Here is an 18,446-nt window from a genome sequence, read left to right as displayed (position 1 = left end):
GGCTTACCTGGGTCTTAACATTGTTTTGTGAATAATCTAAGCTGTAGCAAGGCATAGAATCTGGCCAACATAGGACAACAAATTGTCATTTCTCTTAAAATTTCTGTTAAGGCAACAGTCAGCTACAATGTCATCAAAAGGCAGCTCGCCCTTCAGTGACTCAATTACTTCTCCCCAGCTTTCATCCTTACAGGAGTCACTCTCCTTAGCTATGGTGTTGACCTCTTCTGCAAACATGATATTACTAGGTGTGATAGGAGACATTTATTACTGAATGATAATAAAGACTTCTTTCTCTTGGTTTCTCAACAATCTATTTAATGATTAATTAAGAGTATGGGTTAGTTTTCAACCTACTGAATGTGAATACCTCATGAGAATCCAGAAACAAAGTGTCTGATCTCTTGGACTATCTTAATGAACCTTGGTGAATTTGGCCCAAACAAATCTTCCAGCAAGTCTATTTTATGTTATTGTCTGTATAAGAAAGTCTCATCTTGCATCAGAGTTCCATTGATCTCTCTGAATAGGGAAATCTGTGAATTTCCAGACTGATAACAAAGATTTTTCTTTCTCTTAGGCTTTTGTCTATTTGTTGTGCTATCTTTAATTTTTATTAATGGTCAAAAATAAACCCAGTAATACTGCGACCTACTGAATGCCTAAGTCTCATGAGTAATAAGGTGTCTTTGGATTGTATGGAGAGAGAGCGTGGGATGGCAGGGTGCCATGAATCCTTGAATAGCAAGAAAATACTGGTAGACAACTAAAGACATCATCTAAAATCAACACCTTTAATCTGAATCAGTGCAGCTGCTGAAGCGAAACCAAGAAGCAAAGGACAGCAGCAGTGGGATTGAAGCAAAACGTGAAATTCCCCTATATTAGTTCAGCTGAGTTTGGTAACTTCCAGAGATCAAATCCAACTGCATTCGGCAGTACTGTCCAACATAGAAAACCTTCTATTTCTGCACTCTCTAATTTAGTTTTGTTTCTTTCTTGCCATCTTTTTTTGCACAAATGTGCAATCTTATATTCAGTGACTATTGAGTTGCTATTGATGATCACATTCAAATTCAATTTAGCTTTTAATGCATTATGCCTCCCCAGCAGGCTCAAGCCAGTGTACATTGCTGCTGGCCAAATCACTGGAGTCTTAGGGGGTGTGTGTGTGTGTGTGTGTGTGTGTGTGTGTGTAAGGACTAGTGAATTTCTTAGTGAATTAAACGATATTTTCATCAAGCAACTGGCATTGAGTAATTCTTTAGTGTGAGTGAAAAATGTTGAAACACTTTCTGCCATGAATATAAACAACTGATAATCAATCACAGCAGCTATGAGTGCATTAATTTCTTATGTCCGTAACAAAAACATTATGGGAAAAGACTGAAGGATGGCTGCTTTTAATCGAATATCCCCAGAATCCTGCTATTAAGTGTTTCTAGCAGAAGAAGGTTATTCATTTCAGAACAATCATTTAATTCTTCAAAAATATCAGGGCTCAAGTAGAATTTGAAAGATCTATTTGCCAGGAGATTTATTATCCAGTAGCTAAAGGTAGCCAGTATTGAGCTAAGAGATTTCTATGTATTTCCTCCCACATCCCTTCATTAACAAATCCTTCCACACTTGAAATGTAATAACTTTTTAAGGATTTCCACTTATCTAAAACAGGCAGGGTTGAAGACAATAATGTTTTCTGGTCAATATTCCACATGGTTCTCATAAGCATATCCTCCTCCTTTTTGAATGAATATAAGAGGATTAAAATACTGTTTCCATCTTCCAAAAAGAAGGAAAATAACAAACTTCTAGCCATGAATGATGAGCATTTAATGAATTTCCCAGGTTATTCTTATTGTTTTAGGTATTTTGTCACTAAAGCAAACTGCATGAAAAGTCAGGGCTGGGTCCTACACTTCTTTTGAGTAGCTTACAACACCTTTTACAACAGAAAGAGTACTGGACCCATAATCAGAAGACATAGGCTCAAGTCCCAGCACATAGCTTACTAGTTGTATGACTTGGCAAGCACTATGGTACAAAAAAAAGATATGTGTTTTCCTGAATGGAAATTTCCTGAGAGTGAATTTTTCTGGCCTACAAGGTAGACCAACAGAGTAATAGAGTTCCTGCAGAAACACATGACAAATGCAGACATTTGCTTGAACACTCAGCCCAAGAGAGCAGTCCGTGGAAAATATTACTGTTCTTCAGTCACTTTCAGTCATATCTGACTCTTCATAACCCCAGTTGGGGTTTTCTTGGCAAAAATACTGGAGCGGTTTGACATTTCCTTCTCCAGCTCATTTTACAGATGACAAACTAAGACAAAAAGGGTTAAGTGACTTGCCCAGGATCACAAAGCTAAGTAAGTGTCTAAGGCACATTAGTCGTCTAGCTCTGGCAATCTATCCACTGTGCCACCTAGCTGTCCCATTAAAAATGTTATTGAACCTCAGCCTTCTCTATAGAGATTGGAGGCATTGCTTTCCTACTCAGTATGACACCAGAAGCCAGCCTTCAAACCAGAAAAGGCACATTTCTTAGTCAACAACAGCCTCCAGGGTAGTCTTGTGGGAAACCTCACCCTCTAGAGTTTTAGAATCTCTCACATTAGCCAAAGAGGATGGTTTTCCAATTAGAAAATGGAGATTTGGAGGACAGGGCTAGCCTTAGGGATTACTTCAAGGGTAACCCCTAAGAATAAGAATTCATGTGTTTGAAAGTTCAGAAAACTGACTTTCAGTTCACAAAACTGACTCCCTAGTGGTTGCTGAGTAGTCACTGGGTAGAACTGAGTAGTGGCACACCTTGGAGAAAGATGACAATCTCTCATATGTCCCTATAGCTGTAGGTGGTGGGCAAGAGGTAGGTACCTTGTCAAATTGCTACTAATTGATAGATTAGTGCATATCTAACGTAAAGACAGCTTGGTGGTACAGGGGATAGAATGGTGAGCCTGAAGTCAGACTCGTCTTCCTGAGTTCAAATCTTGCCCAACACACTGAATAGCTAGGTGACCCTGGGCAACTCACCCTGTTTGCCTCAATTCCGCCTCTATAAAATGAGCTGGAGAAGGAAATGACAAACCACTCCAGTATCTTTGCAAAGAAAATCCCAAATGGTGTCATGAAGAGTTGGACACAACTGAAATGACGAAGCAAAAACAAAGTGAAAAGGTTTGCCTATTCAGTAGCCCCAAAGCTGTTTTCCTTCCACAAGGCAGAGGATCAAAATTGCAGGGGTCGCAATAAGTGTAGGAATTTCTACATGAGACTCTGGGAGATCTAGCAACTCATGGGAATACCAATGGACTATGCTAATGGCAACCTCAAATTCATTTTTGTCCAAGGGGAGCCACTGTGAGTGTGTTATGTATGTTCAATGTTTTATGTATGTTCAGTGTTTTATGTATGTTCTATTTTCAGATTCCCATGAGTCATTTGGTTCTTCTACATTTTCTGTGGGGTGAAATCAAGTTTGTTTTACCCCACCCCCATTTTTCCCAATGAGGGAAGCAAAGAAAGGCCACCAAAAGAGAAGTTTTGCCTCAAGAGAAGAATTCCGTAATAGTTTTTCAGGAAGAGAAGGCTAGACATTCTAAAACTCAAAAACTGGTCAAGGGACCTTAAATACCTTGTTTGCGAAATTATTTGCAATATTAACTTGAAATTATCAATGGCTTGTTCTCAGCTATTTTTGTAAAGTCTAAGTGACGTTATTGCAAGACAGCATTCATTTATTTAGTTTTCATTTTTTTCTATGTTCTCTGCTTTGGTATATTTCTTTATAGTTAACAAATAGAGAGGGAGAGATGAGTTAGCCTACATGTCACATTGGTATCCACAAAATGCCATCTCTGGGGTGGGGGTGTAGGAGTGGGAAGAGAAAAGGAAAAAAAAGAAAGCTACGTAATAACTTTATTATACATTTAAAGAGAATAGCAAGTTGTACATAACAGACTTGCAGTTTCATCTACAATCACCTTTCTTTCCTATTCTACTGTGTTATGGAGATGTTTGTCTTATTTCTCAAATTCAGAATAAAATAAATAAAAAAAATTTTTAGAAGGCCAAGAAAATTGTCTCCAGCACACTGGACAGATCCTTTATTGAAGACATAGACAAGAGTCATAGATTTAGATCTATAAGGGGCCTCAGAGACCACCAAATTTAGCCCCTGATTTACAGATAAGGAAACTGAGGTCTAGGAAGATTATGTGACTTGCCAAGGTCACATAGGCAGTAAACATCAAAGACAGGATTTGAATCCAAGTCCTCTTACTCCAGGGCCAGGACACTTTCCACTGCACCATGCTGTTTCCCAATGAGAAGGCCTGGATGGATTATAACTTACACTAGTAGAGATTGTATCCGTATTGAGATTATGGGTCTACCAAAATATCAAAGCGTGGCAAGTTAGTTTTATTATCATAAATTATTTTTATGTAACACTAGAGTGTTGGTTTTTTAGTTTTCCCATCCTGAGGCTTGAACCTAAATTGCCATGTGGCTAATTCTATCCTAACAACCACCATCAATTCATCAGATGACAGTGAAATTGGAGAAGACATAGTTCAAAGGCAGGATTAACAAAGGACTTTGACAGAAGTGCCATGTTGACCTTTCATATTTTCTTCAAATCTGAGTGACATCAAATGAATGGAGATAATTTTATCCTGTGGCCTTCTTAATCAACCTAGAAGTTCAGAAAAACAAACAGTAAAATGTAGACTCAATTACTAGCTAAGATGTGATCTCCCTAAAATTGGGCACTTCTAGGAGAAATGCACAACAGGAGACTGGTGTGTCAGCTATCCATTATTTATCAGAAAAACTTTATTTCAGAGCACTCTCGGCACCAAGCTGCATGATGGCAGAGAATGAATTTAATTCAACCAACAATGGCAATGTGTCTATATGGGAGGTACCATAGTAGTCACTACAAACAGAAAAATGAAATTAGAGCCCTGGCGTTAAACAATCAGTAAACATTTATTAAGCACCTACTATGTGTCAAGCAGTGTGCTAAGCACTGGGGATACAAAAAAAAAAAAAGGCAAAATGCAATCCCTGCCTTCAAGGAGCTTATATGCTGATGGGGGAAACAAGATTCCAACAAATATATACAAAGCAAACTATAAGATAAATAAGAAATAATTAACAGAGAGAAAGCACTAGAATTAAGATAGGTTGGGGAAGGCTTCCTGTAGAAGGTGAGACTTTAGTTGGGACTTAAAGGAAGCCAGAGAGGTCAGTAGTTCAGGGGAGGAATCCAGGCATATGTCCAGCCAGTGAAAATGCCTAGAGCTGAGAGATGGAGTTGGGGGTGATATGATCACACCTGTACTTTAAGAAATCACTTTAGTGTCTGAATAGAGAATGGATTGGAGCAGGGAAAGACTTGAGGCAGGCTGGTCCACCATCACACTATTGCAATTCCATGAGGTGATGAGAAGCTTATGGAAAGGGGTGGGGTGGAGGGGTAACATATGTAAAAATATTAAAAAATAGTTTGCTAGAATGTAAGGGAACAGGAGAAGTCAAAAAGAGAATCAAGAGAGGTCCAAGGTAGTAGTGATTATTTTTAGTAGGAAAGGACAGGAAAAGTATTGTAGAAGAAGTAGAACCTAAGCGAGGCCTTGTAAAATAAGAAAGACATCAACATATATGAAGAAAAATGTCTGAGGAGTCTGGGCCAGGCATGGAGAAAGAAGAGGGGGAAGAATCTAATGTGGAACTAGGTAGTAGTTTAGTTTGATTGAAATATAAAGTATGTGAAGGGAAGGGCAGATAGAGTGCCCAGTCCTGGAGTCAGAAGACTTATCTTCTTGAGTCAAATCCAGCCTCAGATACTTACTAGCTGTGTGACCCTGAGCAAGTCACTGTTTGCCTCAGTTTCCTCATCTGTAAAATGAGGCAGAGAAAGAAAGGGCAAACCACTCCAGCATCTTTGTCAAGAAAACTGCAAAGGGGGTCATGAAGAGTCAGACATAACTGAAAGGACTGAACAACAACAATAAATGTGGACGGAAATGGTATCAAATAAGAGTAGCAAAGTAGGTTAAAGTCAGATAATGGAGGGGCTTGAAAGCAGGCTAAAAGGTTTGTATTTTATCATGGAAATCATGGGGAACCACTGAAGATTTTTGTGCAAAAGAGGGACATGACAGACAGATGTATTAAGAATATTACTTTAATAGCTGTGAGAGGGAGGGATTGTAGAGGGGAGAGAGTGGGGGCAGGGAGGTCAATTGGGAGGCTGTAATAATAGTTCAGGCAAGATAAAACAAGGGTTGAAAATAAGCAGTGTGTGTGGAAAGGAGAGGATGGGTAAAAAAGCTATTATGAAGGTAGAACTGACAGTACTTGGCAATTAATTAATGGAGTGAAGAATGAGGAAGAGTCAGAAATGACTCTGGAGTTTCCAACTTTGAGTAATTGGAAGGATAGATGGTGGTGCCATCAACAGAAATGGGACATTAGGAAGAAGGACATTTAAGGGAATATGATTGCAGTTACTGCATTTGGTAGTCTCTTAATAAATACTTAATTACTTGATACATTGAGTTTGATGTTCCAATGAGACATCCTTGTAGAGAGGTCCTAAAGATAACTTAAAATGTGGAACTGGAATCCAAAAAGTGATCAGAGTTGAACATAAAGTGTCAGGACACATCATCATCGAGGTAGATGAAATCTCCAATAAAGAAAACCTAGAGAGAAAGAATAGGGACACATCTTCCAGGAATATCTATCTTTGAGGGTCCAGAGGAAAAAGAAGATCCAGGAAAGGAGACAGTTGAAGAATCAAGAGACAACAATGTCGTAGGAACCAGAAGAGAAGAGAATGACAAGAAGATGGGGTGGGGGGAGACAATAGTATTAAATGCTGCAGAAAGATGATGCTGAGGTCTTCCAGAGACCATTAGAACTGGGAATTAGGAGGTCATTGGTGACCATGGAGAGAATTTGTAGACTTGTGGGCACAGACGTCAGATTGCATGGTGGTGAGGAGTAAGTAGGCATGGTGATTAATGAAGGGAGGGAAGGAGTACACACTACTTTTCTGAAACCTTGGCAGTAGAGTAGATAGCTTTCAACAGCTTGAAAGAGTGGTAGGGTGAAGGGAAATGTTTTGTTGTTATTTGTTGTCATTTTTAGGTTAAGGGAGAACTGAATTTATTTCCCTCCCAACTACCTTGTATTTAAGGCTAGGGATTGGACCCATGATTTCTATGGTCTGGGGAACTCCCAGATGAAAGAGATCTCACCACCAATACAAGAGAGCAACTTCTCTGAAGCTTACAGCATTAGAGACTTGCCTAGAACACAGAGAGGTTAAGTGATTGACCAAAGATCACACCGCTAGTATGTGTCAAAAGGTGGAATTTGAACACAGATCTCCAGAGCTCCCAAGCCAATATTCTATCAACTGAGCTACCTTGCCTTTCTACTTTTTATTCATTGATACACCAGTCATCTTGACTTTTGTCCTGCCACTGGACTTTGATTACCCTGAAAGAAAGAGTGAGGCTGATGACTTTATGCAAATCTGCCTCGCTTAAATCTAGTTCACACACAAGTCAAGAGATCACCCCACGATGTCATAGGTCCTCTTCAAAATGAAGGATGAACAACAATTTATTTTCTTTATGTGTGTTCTGCATATACTTATGAAGAGTATGAATTTATGTCATCCATTAGAATACAAGCTTTTTGCCCGTAGGGATTATTTCATTCTTGTATTTGAATAGCACGGTGCCTGGGACATAGTAAGCGCTTAATAAATGTTTGTTGATTGGTTGTTAATTAGTTTGATACCAGAACCACTGAAGAGGGAAAGGTTGAAGATAGAATAGGATCACAGCCACAAGTTTGAAGTTTAGCCCTCACAAGGAGGAAAGCTACATGAAATTATGAGACTAGCAGAAGGAGAAGAGGCTGGAAGAAGACATCGATTTTTGGGGTGTAGGGAATAAACACTCAGCCAGGAAAAGAGGGCAGTCCACAAGGTCACACCATGGAATAATGGCATAAAAATTGGATTTGGACAAGAGGACCAAATTCTGGTCATACCATTACTACCTGTTGCAACCTTGGGCAAGTTACTCTGCTGCTTTGGGTCTCAGTATTCTTATCTGTAACAAGAGGGGCTTGAATGAGATGATCCCTGAGATGCCTTCTAGCTCTCAATCTATGATCCTAGGCTCCTGTTATCTCACAACTTGTGGGGAACATTAACAATCAAAGAAATCAGGGAAAGGATCTTTCTGTTGGAGGTGGCATGGGAGCTGAACCCTGGTTGAACCTAGAGAGCCTCAGGGGTGGAGGTTAGGAGGGAGTGCATTCCAGGCATGGAGGACTAACTGTGTAAAGGAAAGAAAGTGAAAAATGAATCTTGGTGACTCTAGCGCCTGGAATAGTGCCTTGCCTATGTTGTTGTTGTTGTTCAGTGGTTTCAGTTGTGTCCAACTCTTCATGACCCCTTTTGGGATTTTTTTGGCAAAGATATTGGAATGGTTTGCCATTTCTTTCTCCAGCTTATTTTACAGATGAGGAAACTGAGGTAAACAGGGTTAAGTGACTTGCACAGGGTCATACAGCTAGCTAATGTCTGAGGTCAGATTTGAACTCAAGTCTTCCTGACTCCAGGCCCAGCACTCTATCCACTATACCACCTGGCTGCTCTCCTTTTCCATAGTAAGCACTTAATAAAAATGCTTGTTGACTTGAACTGCACTGAAATGAATTGAATTCTAACTATCCAATTCTTTGTCCTAGTGTATTGCCCATTAGGATGTAAACTCCTTGAAGGTAGGGATTATTTCACTTAGGACTTTGTATCCCCGGTGCTTAGGGTAGTACAGAACACATAACATGCACTTATTAGAAGTGACTAAAAGAATATATGCTCAAGACAGTCTTTGTAAATTCATTGCTATTGTCTTGGGGTTGCTGGGTATGGCTTACCTCTAGCTGTGTTTTTATCTTTTTGAGAGGAAGGCTTTTTTTTTTTTAGCTGACAAAACTGCTATTGTACAATGTTAGTGTGTTTTGAAACTTCTTATTTTGAAGGAGACATTCTGGAGCAGATTACAGTAGAATTACTCAAGCGAGATCAGCAGCCAGGAGCAGCTCTGCAATTCTGAGCATGTGACTGCTTTTCATCCACAAGAAAGGTGAATAACAGCTTGGATAAGCTTATAGCCAGGATTAAAGCTGGAAGTCCCTCATGAGCTTGCAAAGGGCATTGAGAAAGAAAGGAACAACCCCTGGGAAATGTAAAAAATGCCTTTGCACGCTGACTTATCTAACACTCAGAAAAAGCAGTCTTGTATGAAAGCTATGTTGCTTGTATGATCTTTACAAGCTTCCACACTATTTACTTTTACAACAGCCAGTGGAAAGCATTTCCTCCCACGTTCAACAGAGAAAAATATGAATGATATGGATGCACAAAGCCCTCATCTGGGCCATCAGAGCTGAGTTCTAGACCTGAACCTAACTAACTGGCTCAGCAACCTTGGCTAACTCACTCAAGGTCCCTTTCTTTCTAAAAATTCCATGATCTGTTCCTCTTAGGTGCCCTTTTCTCATTGACATCAACAAACATGGTAGACACCTACCATGTAGAAGGCACCAGGTACTATAAGAAGGAAAGTAGATCGAGTCAGCCTTAGATTCAAAAAGGGTTTTTTGATAATTTGATGTTCAGTTCCTGTCTCTGATACCTGGAGCTGTGTGACAGTGGTTGAGCCACTTAATATCTCAGCACCCAGATTCCTAACCTATGGTCTGTGAACTCTGTGTGTGTGTGTGTGTGTGTGTGTGTGTGTGTGTGTGTGTGTGTGTTTTCAGCTTCCATTGCTCACATATGTGTGTGTATATGTGTGTGTGTTCACTTTTTGTCTTGTGCAGTTTTCATTTATGATTTCTTGAAATATAGCTCTGAAAAAAGAGGCTTTTAAAAGGCCCATTGTGTTTCAAACCCTTTAAACCCAAATCACTCTGACTTTCATAGAATGGCCAATAACAGCCCCAGCCCAAGCCTCTGTGGCTCATTGTTTAGGTTTTGATGGCTTAGAATTAGTTTAAATAGCGATTGTTTTCTATTCTAGTCAGAAACTTTGAGGGTCTTTCCCTTCCAGGTTGATATTTTTGTGATGATAAGTTAGGCCATCTTTTGTCTCAATTCTTACCTAGCCCTTAGTCATTGAATGGGTGCTGCCTCAGACAAACTAAGGCCTGGAAAAGACCTTAATTTAGAAAAGCCAAGGTCACCCACTGCATCCCAGGCCATTGCCTGTGATCTTGACTTTTGTCTTGTGACTGGACTTCTATGACTTTGGAGGAGAGACTGACGACTTCGCGTAGCTCTGCCTCACTTAAATCTAATTCTCGCACATGTCAGGTTATCACCCCATGATGTCATTGGACCTCTTCCAGAAGAAAGGCTGAGCAACAACATATACACATATATGTATGTATATAACTGTATTTAATATGTTGATTTACTTGCAATCCTATTTATTTTATTTTAAATGGCTAGTGAATAGAGAATCGGGCCTAGAGTCAAGTAAACCTGAGTTCAAATCCTGCCTCAGATACTTACTGTGTAACCCTGGGCAAGTCACTTAGCCACTATCTGTCTCAGTTTCCTCATCTGTAAAATGAGAATAATAATAGCACCTGCTTCCAAGGATGGTTGCAAAGACAAAATAAGATAAAATTTGTAAAGAGCTTTGTAAACCCTTAAAGCACTGTATAAATGCTAGCTGTTATTATTTATTTTATTCATTTATAAAGATTATTCTGTGAAGAGGCCCATTGGCTACACCAGACTGCCAAAGGAGTCCCTGACATAAAAATGATTAAATATATCTGCTCCAGGTGGGGGGGAGAAGGAAACAACAGTCACACAAGTAAGTTATCCAGCTTTCCACTTTTTTTGGTAAAATCATAGTGAATAGCTGTCACCTTATAGCTATGTCTCCAGCTCCATTGTCCTTCACAAAGTCATAATTAATGACTGCTTCCCAATAGGAGTCTGAAGAATGGTAGTAGAATAACTTGTCCCTCCCCCACCTAACTTCACACAGTGCAAACAGCCAAATGGGTCTTAGGATCCTGAGGATATCTTTCCACTGTCAAATGGGTTAGGACTCTTTCAGTCCAGAAATGGAGCTCCCAAACAGTCATGTAGATTGAGGGAGATGGTTTTCTGTTCATTTAATGGGGGTCAGACTTCCTTTGTTGCAAAATAACTTCTTCCTTAAAGATCTTCCAATGTAGATAGGCATTGTCATGCTTGGAAGGGGAGCTAACACAGCCTTGAACTTGACTGAACATGTGTCCTATTTTGACAGAAAGTAATAGTCAGGCCTTCTGGATTTGGGCTCTTCACTTGGACAGACTTTCTACTTGACTCCTCTCTCTCTTCCCCAGTGACTGGCTGACATGAGAGCAGCATCAGGCCTTTTCCATTCTGGGCAGCTAGGAGGGAGTAGAATGGTCTGGCTTACTTCTCCTACTTCCTCTCTTGCCTGCTGGCTCGTCTGAGAGTAGGATGTTCGCAGTTTAGCTCCTACTTGTTTTCATTCCTGGCTGTGGAAGATATTGGCAACCTTAGCTGGGATCTGGGCCTTCTCTTCCCTTTCCTTTCCTTCCCTTCTGCTGGGCCCAGAAGAGCTCTGGGCCTCTGTCCTTCCTGGCCTTGCTAGTGGTCCTGGATTTATTTTGACCTGGAGCTGAGCTGAATGACAGACATGGGCCTGGCCTTGCAGCCTTTTCTCTTTTGTCTTTGCCTGACAGGAGCTGAGAAGTTCATGTGCTCACATACAGGCAGGACCCTGGGTTTTGAACAGGTATCTGTTATAGAGCATTGTAAAAATCTTCTCTACAGAAATTATCGTGTGCCTTACAAGCTGAGGATAAGTGTCGGGAATTCTGTTTTTATTACACGTCCTCTTTGACAGTTTGGTGTGCTCATTCCTGAACCAAGAATTCCTTAATAATCTATGTAATGACGAATCCTACTAAATACCTCTTCCTCTGTAGCGTAAAACTGTCATTTTTCAGCGGAGTTCAGCTTTGCATGTGTGCTTAGATAAAGGCCTGAAGATCCCAGAAGTCGTGGTACCACAACAGATTTGGGGTAGATCAGTAGCTGGTAGAAATTGAGGGTTTCCCCTCTTTCTCTAGACCTAATAACAATAATTTCAAGATAATTTGAGGAGGGAGAAAACACTAACGACTAGAGGGATCAGGAAAGGCTTGCAGGAGGAGATGGCGCCTGAGCTAAGGATTCTAAGAGGTGGTGATGAGGAAGGAAAGCATTCCAGGCATGGGGAACAGCCCAGGCAAAGGTGCGGTGATGAGAAGTGCCACTCCCTTCCCAACCCTGAATCCAGCATCCTCAAGTTCCATCTCCCTTCTTGCCATTAAAACTTGCTAGGATAAAAGCTTAATGTGTCGACTCAGTTAAAGCAGTTGCATTTTAACAACGAAAGGGGCCTCTTTCCAAATTGTACCGAGGGGGACTTTTGTTTAACTCACAGCTTTGATAGTCGATGTTAACATCAATTAATAAGTATGTGCTGAGTCCTGTGACCTACAAGGCACTGGAAGCAATGAAGAATGAGGCGGTGCAAAAATATTTAACCATACAAGGCAGTATTTGTTTAGAAAGTGGGTACAGTAAGTGCCCTTCATAGCTGAGAGCTGGGAGAGCTCCCTTTGGGCTTCAAAGATTAGGAAGGACTTGGAAATCCCTGGATTTAGAGTTGGAATGAACTTTAGACATAATTTAGTCCGACCCTCCTATTTTACAGATGAAGTACTGAGGCCCAGTGAGGTGAAATGTTTTGCCCGAGGCAGCATGGGCTGGATCCAGCTGGGTCCAGCTGGGATCTGAACCTAAGCTTCTCTTACCCTAGATTCAAGACTCTTGTCACTGGCCCACAGTTACATGATTAAAGAATGAATAGGATTTGGGTAAGTATAGAGAAGATGGGAAAGCATTCCAAGCAGGCAGAACTGATTATGCAGTGGTATAGAAGTAAAAAGGAATGAAACAAGCATTTAGTAAGTACCTACTGTGTGCCAGGTACTGCACTAAGCACTTTACAAGTATTACCTTATCTGGTCCTCACAACAGCCCCAGGAAGGAGGAAGGTGCTATTATTACCTCCGCTTTACAGTTAAGAAAACTGAAGCAGACAGAGGTTAAGTGACTTAGTTGCCCAGAGTCACACTGCTAGTAAATCTCAGGGCTGGATTTGAGCTCAAGTCTTCCTGACTCCAGGATCAGTGCTTTATCCATTGCACCACCTAAGTGTTTAGCATGTTTGCAGAATAATTAATAGACCAGTCTTATAGGAAGGAGGATATGGAGCGGGGTAGGAAATAAGGCTTAAAATGAAGGTTAGATAAACAAATAAAGAAGTAAATGGCTATCTACTCTGAACAAGGTAACAAAATAGAGTGTCTAGGTACTGATTTTGGTGAACCTTCGAATGTCCCACTAAAATTATCTTTTAGGCAATAGAGAATCATAAAATGTTTTTGAATTGGGCACGGGTTTTGATATAATCAGATCTGTGTATTGGGACAATTATCTTATCAGCAGTGTGGATGAGAAGAGAGAGGATCAGGAAGGGGGCAGTGAGTAGGATAATTCAGTAGCACTTAGAAGTTCTTCAAGAGTTGTCCACATGTCATTGATAGTGTTATGATAGATAGGGCACGAGTAGAAACAAAAGGAAAGGGACAGATGAAAGATCCGAGGGGGCTATAGATGTCCAAAAAGGACAATTATAAGGCTAATCCGCTGCCTAATCCAAACATGCCTATGGCCATTCACTGACAGCAGGTAATTCTTCCTCCATTTAGATTAGACGAGGTTCCTTCCCAGGTGCCCAGGTTCTGTGCTCATTCCTGATAAAGGGAACACATCTCAAAAGGGGATAAAGTGAAGCTGCTCTTACTCAGGGTTGAGTCAGATGAGATTATCAGCCATGAGAAGCCCATCCCACTAAAGAACACCATTTAATTTCAGATGCTAGAAAGGAGTGGTATTGTGGTGATATTCATTTACATAGTAAGATGTTGATAGTTCCCTGGGGCCAAATCAGTAAACATTCCCCCAATTTAAACTGCAGTAGGTAGTCGTTTTCATAAAGAAATGCTTTCTCAATTGATAGGTGATAGACTTTTAAGTACAATGGAGAATTTGGTACATGGGGAGAAAAGCCTTTTGGAGTGGTTCAAGCAACTTATGTACACCTTAAGAATGGTTATGGAGGGAAGCTGAGAAAAGTCCCTTAACTGTTCCATTTAAAAGAAGGGGTTGGCTAAGGATTAGAAAAGGAAGCCTACATGAGGGGGCTCAGTTTGGCCAGAGAGCCACCTGTGCTTTTGCTGGCCACAGTGCTCTGTAATATGGAGACCCCAGATGGCACACAATCACACACTCTCAGAGAAAAAAAGAGGTTGTATAGTCCAATCCATACCATGTCCAATGAGGGGAATCCCACTACCTCATACAGTGGCCCATTCCATTGCCAAGCAATGATGATTCTTAGGAAGTTTTTTCTCCCAAGGATCCCAAATCACTTTTCTATATTCAATTTTCATTTTTCCCCAACTTCCCCTCCTTCTGTCACCCCACTTCTTCTCATACCTAAATTCTTCCCCTCCTCCATGTTGGAGGTGTTCTTTCCCAAGTCCTTGCAATCCCTTATCAGAGGAGTCTTACACCTCATCATTCAAAGAGGAATTCCTTCTTCTCAGACTTCTTGATCCTATATTCTCAGCCTTTATCCCTAATCTCAGAGACCTGTTTTCCACTTCTCCCTAAATTCTCCTTCCCCATCTATTCCCTCCCCTGGGGAGGGTCACTCCCTCCACCCAACCTCTTCCCCTCATTCCCCTCATGTCCTCCCTCTTCCTATTCTTGAAGTCTCTATATATTTCTGTCATACCTCCAAATTCTTCCCTGCCCCAAATGTATTCCCCTCAAATTGAGTGTCTTCCTTATTCCCTTCTTAAAGTCTCAGATCTTTCTAACTCCTCCTTCCCCTTCTCCTCTCTCCCCTAACTCTCCACATCATCCACATATTCTCCATATCTTTTCCCCTCTCATATTTCTTTCTTGTATATATGGTAAATGCTTCACAAATATTTGTTGGGTTGAATTTAGTTGAAATTCCAAGGGTTTCCCTTCACATACATCATGCTCCCCCTCTAAAATATGAGGGCCTCTCTAAAATCCCCCTCCCTCCAAATCTGAAGTGTTCCCCTCTCTCAATTTTCATCACTGAACCTGAGGATCTCCCTTAAGAACCTTTCCTTCTCCATCCCACAACTACCTTAATTCTAGGAAGCCTTCCCTTTTTCCTTCTATACTTCTTCCTCCAAATCTTAATCCCATCCCCCTTTTTCCTCCTCGTATACCACCAACTCCAAATATCCCTTCCTCATAATCTCAAGGACTCCTTTCTTCCACTATCAATGTCTCTCTCTCTCTATTCTAGGGGGCCCCTTCCAATTTCCATTTTTTGGGACTCATAACCCCAATCTCATCTTCACAAACATACTCTTGCCCTTCAATACATGGGAAGTAAAAGGAAAGAAGCATTGAGCCCTGTCCCAGATCTATTTTGCCCTCTCCCTGCCCCCAGGAATCCCACACCCTTTTCCAGGGAGTCCCAGGGAGTGACAGCAGTGATAGTTAAGGGTCCTTGGAGAAGTAGAAATATAGAAAAGAGCTGCGGAGGTTCTATGGTACTGTGTGGTACAGTGAAAAGAATTCAGGGTCATACAACTAGTAAGTGTCTGAGATTTAAACTCAGGTCTTCCTGGCTCCAAGGCCCACATTTTATCTGCCATACCACCTAGTTACTACAGAAGTTGATGGATGAGTTGTTAATATAACTATCAAGAAGAATGAACACACCAACTATTCTATGCTAATAGACATTGTAGTATACTAGATGGAGCTCCAGGCTTGGAATCCAAACACCTGAGTTATACCTGAGTTCAAACACCTAAACTACGGTCCTGTCTCAACTAAACCTTGTGATCTTCATCAAGATGTTTTACTTCCTTGAGCCAATTTCTTCATCTGTAAAATGGGACCAACAAGTATGACAAGATTGTTAGGAAGATCCAATAAGAATGAATGGAAAGCACTTTCTAACTACAAAGTTCCACATAAATATGTCAGGAGATAGGCTGCAGTGGATCAAGCCAACTCTGAAAATATCTGCATGCTGAGTCATCCAGAGCAAGGAGAAAAAAACTACGCTGAGCAAATAGAAAAGAAGTATTTCGTGTTTTATTAATAATAGAGCTCTTTGAGGGAAAGTGAATTGGGAAAATACTTTGTTGGACTGGTGATTTCATTGGCATGATCTTACACTACAGGATATATATATATCCTAAATAGCTAGCTGAGCATGTCATGGAGTAGTCAGAGAGAATACATTTTGGGGGCATCAGAGAAAAGTAAAGGGAAGGACCTTGGCTCCAGAGGTATAAAGAAGAGAAAATCCCTGATCCTTTGGTGAGAGCATTGGTTCTTGGTATTTTGGGGAGATTTCCGTATGGGGTACTCTGAGCCCAGTTTCTCATAATGAGGTGGTTATTTTAGAGCTGATTGTGAAGATTGATGATTGATAGGGGTCAAACTAGATGATATACAAGGACCCATCTAAAACTAAGATTCTATGAATATTGTCAGACCATACCTGGAGCATTGCACTGTAGCTCAAATGGTAACTACATAATCCTCGCCATCCCCCCCTTTTTTGTTCCCTATTGACACTAATACTCCCCTCCTCCCCCAACAACATTTATTTTGTATCTTTCATGTAAGGAAAGGTATAAAAGATTTCAGGGGCAGCTAAGTGGTGCAGTAGATAGAGCGCTAAGCCTGGAGTCAGGAAGACCTGAGTTCAAATCTGGCCTCAGTCATACTAGCTGTGTGACCCTGGGCAAGTTGCTTAACCCTGTTTGCCTCAGTTTCATCATCTGTAAAATGAGCTGAAGAAAGAAATGGCAAACTACTCCAGTATCTTTGCCAAGAAAACCCCAAATGGGTCACAAAGTCAGACACAACTGAAAAATAACAACAAATAAATGACTATGATTTCACTCACATAGGCAATTCCCAGACTAGGAAATTTCCCTTATCAATCCAGTTCTGAGACTACATTGTCTGCAATTTAGAGTCTTAGACAATTGCCTAGAGCACTGGGTTACATGATTTTGGATTAAGTATCTTGCCATAGCTAGTATGCATCCAAGGCAAGACTTGAAACCAAGTCTTCCTGATACTGAGGCTAGCTCTCTATCCACTATGCCAAGCGTCTCTTATTCTTATACAAGTATCTTCTGGCCTTTCAATGAGTATTTGCTGTACGGATGCATAAATAAGACTATTTTATCTAATCTTTGTATCTTCTCCAGTACCTAATATAAAGCACATTTATCAGGCACATATATTTTTGAAATGCATGCTCAATAAATATTGGTTTGAATAAATAAATTACTCAATCACAGCTATCACACGTTAAGGACACAGACAAATTAGAGTACATTCAGATGAAGTCAATCAAGATGGCTAGGATCATAGGATCATCAGTTTAGTGGGGCAGGAGTCTACAGAGACCCTCTAATCCAAACCCAATTTATTTTGTATTGTGCCAGAGGGAGGAGCTCAATTGAATAGGCAGGCAGATTTCAGCTTTATTGGAGAAAGAACTTTTTAATAATTTTTTACCTCTACCATAATGCAATAGACTTCCTTATAAGGTGGTCAGTTCTCTTTCATTGGAGGAAGGTTGAAAGACCACTTGTCAGGGATGCTATAGAAGGCATTCCCAGGCTAGGGAGAAAATTGGATTAGATGACCTTCAAGGTCCTTTCCAATGCCAAAGTCCTATCATTCTAAAACAAAATGAAGTTTAACATGTGGTCTGTAGAAGAGTCTGCTATGAATCCAGCCTGATTTTCCACTTCCTATAAGCTTAGCTTGCAAATTCACCAGCTCAAAAAGGATTTGAACTCACCCATCCTCCATTTAGAAAGTCTATAGGTACAGTCAAGATAATTTTTAAACAAAATCAGGACACAAAATCTGCCAAAGGATATTCCATTAGCAAAATTTTATCCAAAGGACACTTTTTCACCTTGAAATTAGGATTGTCCTGTAAAATTTGAGACCTTATTGTTGCCTCATTCATGTGTTACAGAGGTCTGGCCAATAGATCCACATTCTCAAAACACATCCAATGTGCTCTGCCTGCTTCCCTCCCAAATACAAGTGTCTAGGAATCCTATTACTAGAAAATCATAATTATATAATGGAAAAATCCTAATATGGAATATGCAAAAACATTCTGTAACTGATTTTTTTTTCATTTATACATTTTTATTTGA

Source organism: Vombatus ursinus, unplaced genomic scaffold (assembly GCF_900497805.2).
Source record: "Vombatus ursinus unplaced genomic scaffold, bare-nosed wombat genome assembly UNPS02009205.1, whole genome shotgun sequence".
Classification (NCBI taxonomy): Eukaryota; Metazoa; Chordata; class Mammalia; order Diprotodontia; family Vombatidae; genus Vombatus; species Vombatus ursinus.
This window is presented reverse-complemented; position numbering follows the sequence as displayed.